This window comes from Leopardus geoffroyi, chromosome B1 (genome assembly GCF_018350155.1).
Source record: "Leopardus geoffroyi isolate Oge1 chromosome B1, O.geoffroyi_Oge1_pat1.0, whole genome shotgun sequence".
Taxonomy (NCBI): Eukaryota; Metazoa; Chordata; class Mammalia; order Carnivora; family Felidae; genus Leopardus; species Leopardus geoffroyi.
The window spans coordinates 17,302,931-17,311,764 of NC_059327.1; positions in this window are offsets into that span (position 1 = coordinate 17,302,931).

The window sequence follows — 8,834 nt, forward strand, 5'->3', positions numbered from 1 at the left end:
GGCCTTGAGTCCAACTAGCTCCCTACAACGAATAGAGACCTGGAGTGGTAGAGAGAATGGGAGTTTAGTTTTTGTGGCGAAGTGAGGCATATCACTTAGTGGCAGTTGCCAGCGATAGAACAGTCAGGGCCTGTGTGATGGTGCCACGATGACTTCAGTGTCCCAGGCTATTGTATGTTTGACTCCTCCATCCTTGGCAATTAGTGCTTATCCTCAAGGTCCACAGAAAAGGCTGCTGAAGCTCCAGCCATCATACCCATGTTCTATTTAGAAAAGAAGGGAGAGGAACAAAGGAACTTTCCAGCAGCTGTGTCCAATGCATTTTTCTAGCTTTTCATTGGCTACTTCTAGAAGGAAAAGTGGCTGGAATCTTTTTCTGTACCTAATAATGTGCATGTTCTATTCAGTAAGAAGATGACTTCATGGATAGTAGGTAGGAAACTAGCAGTATCTGGTACTGGGGATTCTAAAAAAAGCTTGAGGTTTTTTTTTTGTTTTTTTTTTTTTTAACGTTTATTTATTTTTGGGACAGAGGGAGAGACAGAGCATGAACGGGGGAGGGGCAGAGAGAGAGGGAGGCACAGAATCGGAAACAGGCCCCAGGCTCTGAGCCATCAGCCCAGAGCCGACGCGGGGCTCGAACTCACGGACCGCGAGATCGTGACCTGGCTGAAGTCGGACGCTTAACCGACTGCGCCACCCAGGCGCCCCAAGAGCTTGAGCTTTTAAAAACATGTAAATGTTTGTGTCCCCTAGATTCATGTCACTGGCCAAAGCCCCTCCAGAGTTCTCTGGAAGTTTCAATTCCGGCATCTCTTCACCCACCACACGTAATCAGTTGCCAAGACCTGCCCTTTTTAATTCCTTGAACATAACTTGAATTCATATCTTCTTCTTATATTCCTTCCACCACTCCCCTAGTTCAGGCCCTTGCCCTTCCCAGTTCAATTACTGCAACCACCTCCTGACTGGGTCCTTCTAGTCAGGGCAGGGTAATGTGTCCATGGTGCCAACTCTGGAACTGGAATCCTGGCTTTTCTGGGAGATTTAAGAAGATGATATGTATAAAGCACTTGCACGGCACCTGGCTCCCAGTAAGCAGTCAATGTATGTTAGCATTTATTACTATCTGGTTTAAAAAAATAGAGTTTGTATGTTGTATCAGAGCAATTTGTTTAAATAACGGATTCTTTCTCTACTAGGCGCCTAAAGGCAGGGACCTTCCTTGCTTATCTTTTCTTCTCCCACACCTAACACAATCGGAAGCACAGACTAGGCTCTAGAATGAATGAGTATCAGTACTCATCAGAAGTACTCATCAGAATTACTCATCAGGGGGCGCCTGGGTGGCTCGGTCGGTTGAGCGTCCGACTTCGGCTCAGGTCATGATCTCGCGGTTCGTGGGTTCAAGCCCCGCGTCAGGCTCTGTGCTGACAGCTCAGAGCCTGGAGCCTGTTTCAGATTCTGTGCCTCCCTCTCTCTCTCTGACCCTCCCCCGTTCATGCTCTGTCCCTCTCTGTCTCAAAAATAAATAAACATTAAAAAAAAAAAAAAAAAGAAGTACTCATCAGAAGTACTGATACTTCTGAGGACTGATATTCTGCAGGCAGCCGAGCCGACTTCATGAACTCCACAGATCAGACATACGGGTCTGTTAGTTCTCTTTATTAGGCTTGTGTCGGCAGCAGTCCATGTGTCCCCAGTTCTCCTATCTTCTTCTTCAAGCTCTGTCTTTATTCCCATTTCAGTCTCCTGATACTTCCCCTTTGAATATTTTTCTAATCCTCTAGCAATCTATCTATCTATCTATCTATCTATCTATCTATCTACCTATCTATCTATCTATCTATCTACCTATCTATCTGTTATAGTCTGTAAGATATATATTATATATTTTCCAGGAGAGGCATTTTTATATAAGAATATATGTAAATTACATGATATAATATAGATTCATATTTCTTAGTGTAATTACATATTTTTATGCAAAAACAACACACCTAGCAAACAGTGGTAATAATGATGATAACAGTTAATATTTTCAGCCCTTGCATTGTGCTACAGAATTCTCACAATAAATCTGTGAGGCAGTCCAGTTTTCAATCTCCATTTTCCAGAAGCACAGAGGTGTTCGATAATCTGCCCAAGGTCTCCGGCTAGTAGGTGGGAGAGTAGATGTTCAGTGGATACTGTTTGAATCTCAGTCTCCCCATTTTTCTTCCTCATGACTTTGATCCCCACCGACCCCGTATTTCTACATGTTTTAAAGTCTCAGTCATACAGTGTGTCTTAATTTATAAATCCCTCTCACATACATTATCTTATTTGATCTTCATAACAACTATCTGAGGTGGGTAAGGAAGATTCTGTTACTTCTACCGGACAAATGAGGAAAACGGCGCTCACTGACATCGTTACTTGGATATTTGGGTATTAATTCAGGAAGTGCCGTAGAGAATATCTAGCCCGGCCCACTCATTAGCCTCAGAGACAGAACCGTCTTTCCCGGTTTCCCCAGCTAGTTGCTGAGCCAAGAGCTTGTCTTTGAGTTCACGGTCAGCCCGTGGAAGTTACATTGACTTTGGAGCCAGGGATTCAATCTCTCTGAGCTACAGTTTTGCTCGTTTGTAAAATGGGGGCTATTATTTACCTCATAAGACTGTTGGCAAAAAATAAATGCGATTAATAGGGAGCATCAATCCAGGCACCTGGTAAGTATGCACCAGATGTCTGTTTGCTTCCTCCTTTCTTTCTAAGGTTGTTGCGCGGATCTAATAGAGAAACGTTCTTTTCCGTGTGGTGGATTTTCTCCCATACCGTGGGGCTATGGAACCGGAACCCCCCCCAATCCTCTCTCGTCTGAACTCGGGGACCCTTCCCTCTTGTTCACCGCACCGCTTCCTCCCTGTAACCCTCGTTGGCCACAGGCAAACTTCCAGGCTCCATCCATCAGGTCACTTCTTCGTTTGCCAGGTTCCATTTCCAGCGAAACTCTGCAGTCCACCATGTCAATCCCTCTCTTGCCACTGTTTTTTAACTCCCTTGCCGGCTTTGCTCAGCAAAGCTCCGAGCCCCCATCAATCCCGACGCTGGAGGGCCTGACCACCCCAGGAATTGCGGCCTCAGAGGCGCAGGTGCAGCGGGTGGTCGTGCATTCCAGGCCCCACGGCTGCCCCCGATTCCACGCAGCAGTGGTTGTCAGTTCTAGTCCAGGGCCTTCCACTGACTGCCTTCCGTGTTCACCTCATTCCTCAAACTCCCGACCCACCCCCTCCCCCATCCCTTTCCGCAAAACACCCTCCTTTGCATTCTGCGGAGAAAATCAAGCTGATCCTGATGAATACACTGCTAACATCAACTGAGCGCTGATTGTAAGCCAGGCACGGTGCCAGGTCCTTTATTCACATCACCTCATCTAACCTTCAGTGGATACGGTTATGAAGTCTCCACTTTGGGGCAGAGGCCCCCAGAAGCTGGGAGAAGCTGGCTCATTTACCCAGGGTGGACCAGCGGGGGGTGGCGGACACGAACCCCTGCGGGGTTCTCCAGAACGGACCTTTCAAGCATCAGACAAGAAGTTCTTCAACTTTCTCTCCTGTAGACTACAAGCTTACCTTCTTCAATTTTTAAAAATTAGGTTTGAAAAAATTTCTCAGAGCTATTCATGCACATAATTTAAAGAGACAAATAGGTCGGGAAAAAAAAATAAATAAAACAGCAGCCCCTGATCTTCCTATCCTTAATTTTCTCTTCCCCAGAAGCACCCACTTTTAGCTGACTCTCTGAGCACTTATATCCATATTCCTAAATATCACGCATATGTTGCCATTCACCGATCTGTCCACTTTAGCCGCTTTCTATTGCCTTCCCCAAGGAAGCATGAGGAATTAGCTAATCACCATGGCAAAACCTCGGCCCCATGAACACGTGACCATATTGTCCTTCCCCATGCTGCTACAGGTTATATTCATTTATGTGTTTTAAAATGTGAATGCCAATCACGACTGAGCCACAGGTATATTACAATGACTTTTCCTTTCCTGAATGCTGTGGTGTAAGGCCTACGATTAAAGCACAATATTATGTGCTGCCTTGACATCTGGTGAAACCCGGAGGGCCTCAGATGGTTTCTCTACAAGTTTCCCTTCCCCACTCTGCTCTCATGGGGAAGGTCCCCTAGCCAAACAACTGTCCGTATCAAGGGGACCAGGTGTACTTCCTGCTTATCCCTGGGTAATGAATTTCAGTGCCCTGCTAGCACTTGGAATTATTTTATTTTTTTTATTTCCTCTGTTTATTTTTTGAGAGACAAAGACAGAGTGAGTGAGAGAGAGAGAGAGAGAGAGTGAGAGAATCCTAAGCAGGGTCTCTGCTGTCAGAGCAGAGCCTAACGTGGGGCTTGAACTCACAAACGGTGAGATCATGGCCTGATCCAAAATCAAGCGTTGGATGCTTAACCGACTCAGTCACCCAGGCGCCCCGCACTTGGAATTATTAAGAAGGCCAATCACATTCTAGGGGCACCTGGGTGGCTCAGTCGGGTAAGGATCTGACTTTGGCTCAGGTCATGATCTCATGCTTCAAGAGTTCAGGCCCCACGTCGGGCTCTGTGCTGATGGCTTGGAGCCTGGAGCCTCCTTCGGATTCTGTCTCCGTCTCTCTGCCCCTCCCCTGCTCATGCTCAATCCCTCTCTCTCTCAAATATAAAATAAAACATATTAAAAAAGAAAAGCCAATCACATTCTCGTGTGGGGAGGGAGGGGTCACCTCCCCCTCTTCACACTGCAAAGACTGCCTCTCACAGTCCCTGAGTGCAACCTGGCGGTGGTGCCCTCCTCCCGGGGGCTCTATTTATGATTAATCAACTGTTGTCAATCTCACGTGCCCGGTGCTGTGTTCAGCCATCCCACAACCCTAGGATGGGAATTCATCCCTCACCAAAACCATGAATGGGAGGCAGTGAAAACACACATCCCTCTGAGTTTTTAGGATTGATAATAATCAACTTGGCTTCCCCTATCCTCTTCCTAGTCAATCCCTTCAACCTCTAATGTTAATTTCCTCTTCTTGGGAAAGTCTCTTGGTGGAGCCCCTGACCTGTTCCGGTCTGGCCTGGCTGACTGCTATGTCTGCTTTGCAGCCATCACCTTTCTGAGATTTTGCATGTCTGAAAATGTTGTTATTCTCACATTTACTTGATAGTTTGGCCAGGTTTCGAATTCTTGGCCGGAAATTGTTTTTCCTCAGAATTCCGAAGCCATTTTCCATGCCTTTCAGTTTCCAACATTGCTGTTGAGAAGTCCAAACCGCTCAAATCCCTAATCCTTCTTATGTGACCTGTTTTTCCTTTGCTCTGTGGAAAAAAAAAAAAAAAAAAAAAAAAAACCTTTTTCTCACCCATCTCCCCCTCCTTCGAATGTACCAATGAAATGTACTGGTGTGATTCTATTTTCATTCATTCAACTTGGCACTTGCTGGGTCTTTCTAATCTGGAAACTCATATCCTTCAGCTCTGGGGAAATGTTCTTGTCTTATTCGCTTAATGATTTTCTCCATTCCATTTGCCTTACTTCCTCTCTTTTTCTGGAACTCTTATTATATAGATTTTGGCTCTCTTAAATAGTTCTCTAACTTATTTTTTCTTTTCCTCCCTGTTTTCTCTGTTTTTCTAGATTTCTACTGATTTCTAGACTTCTTCACCTTCTCTTCCAATCTTTCTATTGAGTTTTCCATTGTTATTGGTATATTTTATTTTATTTTAAGCTTATTTATTTATTTTGAGAGAGAGAAAGAGTGAGGTAGGGGCAGAGAGAGGAGACAGTGAATCCCAAGCAGGCTCTACACTGTCAGCTCAGAGCCCGACGTGGGGCTCAAACTCATGAACTGTGAGATCGTGACCTGAGCCAAAGTCAGACATTTAACTGACTGAGCCACCCAGGTGCCCCTTATTGGTATATTTTAAATCTCAAGTTTGTTTGTCAGTGTTCTTTTTGGGCATCTCTATGCTGCTGGTTGGATTTTCTTGATAGTGGGTTTCACTGTATGGTGATTTGGCTGGCTATTTTCTTGTAGAATCCCCAATGTCAGTAATTTTTTTTTTCCCCCTTGTAGGTGGGCCAGATTCCCCAGGGAAGGCTCTTCCAGACTCTTGCCTGGAGGAATGCCCTATGCTGCCAGCATTCTGTAAGAGGATCCCTCCAATTCTTGGGTCTTCTGCAGGTGGGAGATGTAAATTGGGTTATTTTTTAGCTTTCTCTACTTTACGAGGTCTGCTAAGTCAATTACCACTCACTCATCTACTTTTCAGTTTCCAAAATTGTACTGCTGATGTTTACATTCCTTTTGGATTTTTATACTTGCCATGTATTAATTAGCTTTACTGCTATCTAAATAGGATTTGGGAAAGAGTTCGAGGCTAATGCAAGTGTTTAACGTTTATTCCTTTATTTCTATTTCTACCCATGCTTTCCTCATTTCCTCTTAACTGAAGTCTTTTCTAGTCTAAGGCTCTTACTTCACCTGATATTGGAATTCAATGTCTTAACTTCTCTTCAGAGTTACTGTTCCAATAGTCATCCCTTCCCTGTCTTGTACTTTTTAATCCATATTGGCTCTTTCCTGTCAGCTGTAAACACATGGAGATAATTCTATCTTCAGATATTCCTTTGAACTGATATCTTCCTCATGTTCACATCCATATTTCTGCTTCCTTTTACAGTCAATCTCTTTGAAAGCATCCTCCGTGCTTTCTATCTCTTTTTCCTCTGAGTCCATTTACAACTCCACCCATGGAATGAGACGTCTAGTAAAATTGCCAAATGACTTCTATGTTGCCAAACCAATAGATGCTTCCTTCCCTTAGGTCTACTGCTCTATGGTCCTCTTGACCACATTGACCTTTCTTTCTTATTAGTTTTTGTTTTATTATTAAAAGTAATACATATTCATTATGTAAAAGTTAGAATATAGAAAAAATACAAGGAAAAAGGAAATCCAATCCCTAAATCTGCCAAATGTTAATAGGAGATAACCCCTATTAAACTTAGGATGTATTCTCCTCCCAACTTTTTGCTCGGAATATATTATTTATATAACTGTGTGTGTAGATATAAGCCTCAAACTTAACATTTTCAAACAATTTTCTAGAAAATTGGTTACTTTTAAATTTCCTATCTCAGTCAACGACTAGTATCACTACTCAACCAACTGATAAAGCCTGAATCCCATTTGCCACCTTCACCTTTTCCCTCTCCCCCACCTCTTGCAGTTAATGAGTCATGGAGTCATGAATTCAACATCTTCAAACAGGTTAGCCACCTACCTCTTCTATCCTAGCATCCTCACTTTAAGTTAGGATTTCACCCTGCGTGCCTGAATTATTGCATTAGCCACCTAATTACAATCCTCGCCTGTCTTTTCAACTATTATTCAGAATGCTGTCAGAACAATTGCTATAAAATATTTGTCCAGTTATGTCATTCACTTACATAAAAATCCTTTGACGTTCTCCAGAGCCTGATGGATAACAAATTCCTTAGCCTAGGACTCGTGGCTTTTGTGTGTCTTTCAGAAGTGTCCTCTCTCTTTCCCTCGCTTTATTTGTTCCTTTTTCCCAAATACCTCTGGTATGGAAACAATGGGTCACACTGTTTCTTTCCTTTAAAATTTTCTTCATGCTCTTCTCTTTTTCTCCCTTCTTATTTAGCTAACTTCTACAAAACGCTTCAAAAGTTTGAGCATCACTTCTCCAAAGAGACCGCTTTTATCTCCTAATCTAATTGAGAAGTTTCTCCTCGGTGCTTCCACATTACCCCCGAAAGTCAGCTATCCTACACTGAAATGATGATTTGCTTTGCTGCTGCTTCTACTAAAGTAGACACATTTTCACAGTTGAGACTATATATTGTTTGACTTTGTATTCCGAATGGCTTAGCCAGTGCTTGACAAAAGATGGGCTGGCAATGTTAATCAATGGAGTAGTTTTCCATTCTGATTTTTATACAGATGCGCTGTTTTCAAGGCTAGCCCTTTTTACTTTACAAATTCTCTAAGAGTATTGTATAAGTGAGGAGAGGTTGTGGTGTGGGTATCCAGGAAGAGAAGAAAGGAGAGAGAAGTTCACATAGATCATCACAAAGCATTACTCTAAATCATCCTATGGGTTTGCCATTCTGGTTTTTAGGATAGAGCTAGAACTCAACCAAAGTGTAGAAGCAGGAAGAGATGGGAAGTTACCTCATTTGAAAGTCTAATGCAATGTATTGTGTGTTTTCAAAGGGAAATCACCTCCGAGTCCGCATCATTCAAGTACTTTAATAGGTAATTGTTTGTGTTTGTGTGTGTGTGTGTTTTCTTGACAGATTACATGTTATGACAATGAGAAAAGCCCTACCTCGTAAAACTGCACACTTAAAAAATACTGAATTTCAAAAATCACAAACAAGCTGTCCTTCTCGCAGTTGAGCTGCAGAACCAAGCAGGCCTAAGGACAACCGCAACATCTCTCTAGCTGGCAAACTGTCCTGATCCCCTACTGACCAGTGGGAGTGGTAAGCGCCATTCGGACCGTGGGCTGTGTGGCCTTTGTTTCTCCACAGGAGGTGAGGGGCACATAAGTGCAGAGAAATGTGCTGGGGAGAGCCTGGCCTCGAGAGAGGGGAAGACAGGAGGGATGTGGAAGCTAAGTGGTCAGATTACACGGAGCCTGGGATAAAAGGCAGGTAGGACCGGCTCGCTCAAGTGCCTACAACAAAAGGCAACTCTAGAGTCGGTAGTGGGGGGGTGGGGCGGGCCGGGCTGGAAGACAGCAGCTGCGTTTAATGCCATGACTGGAG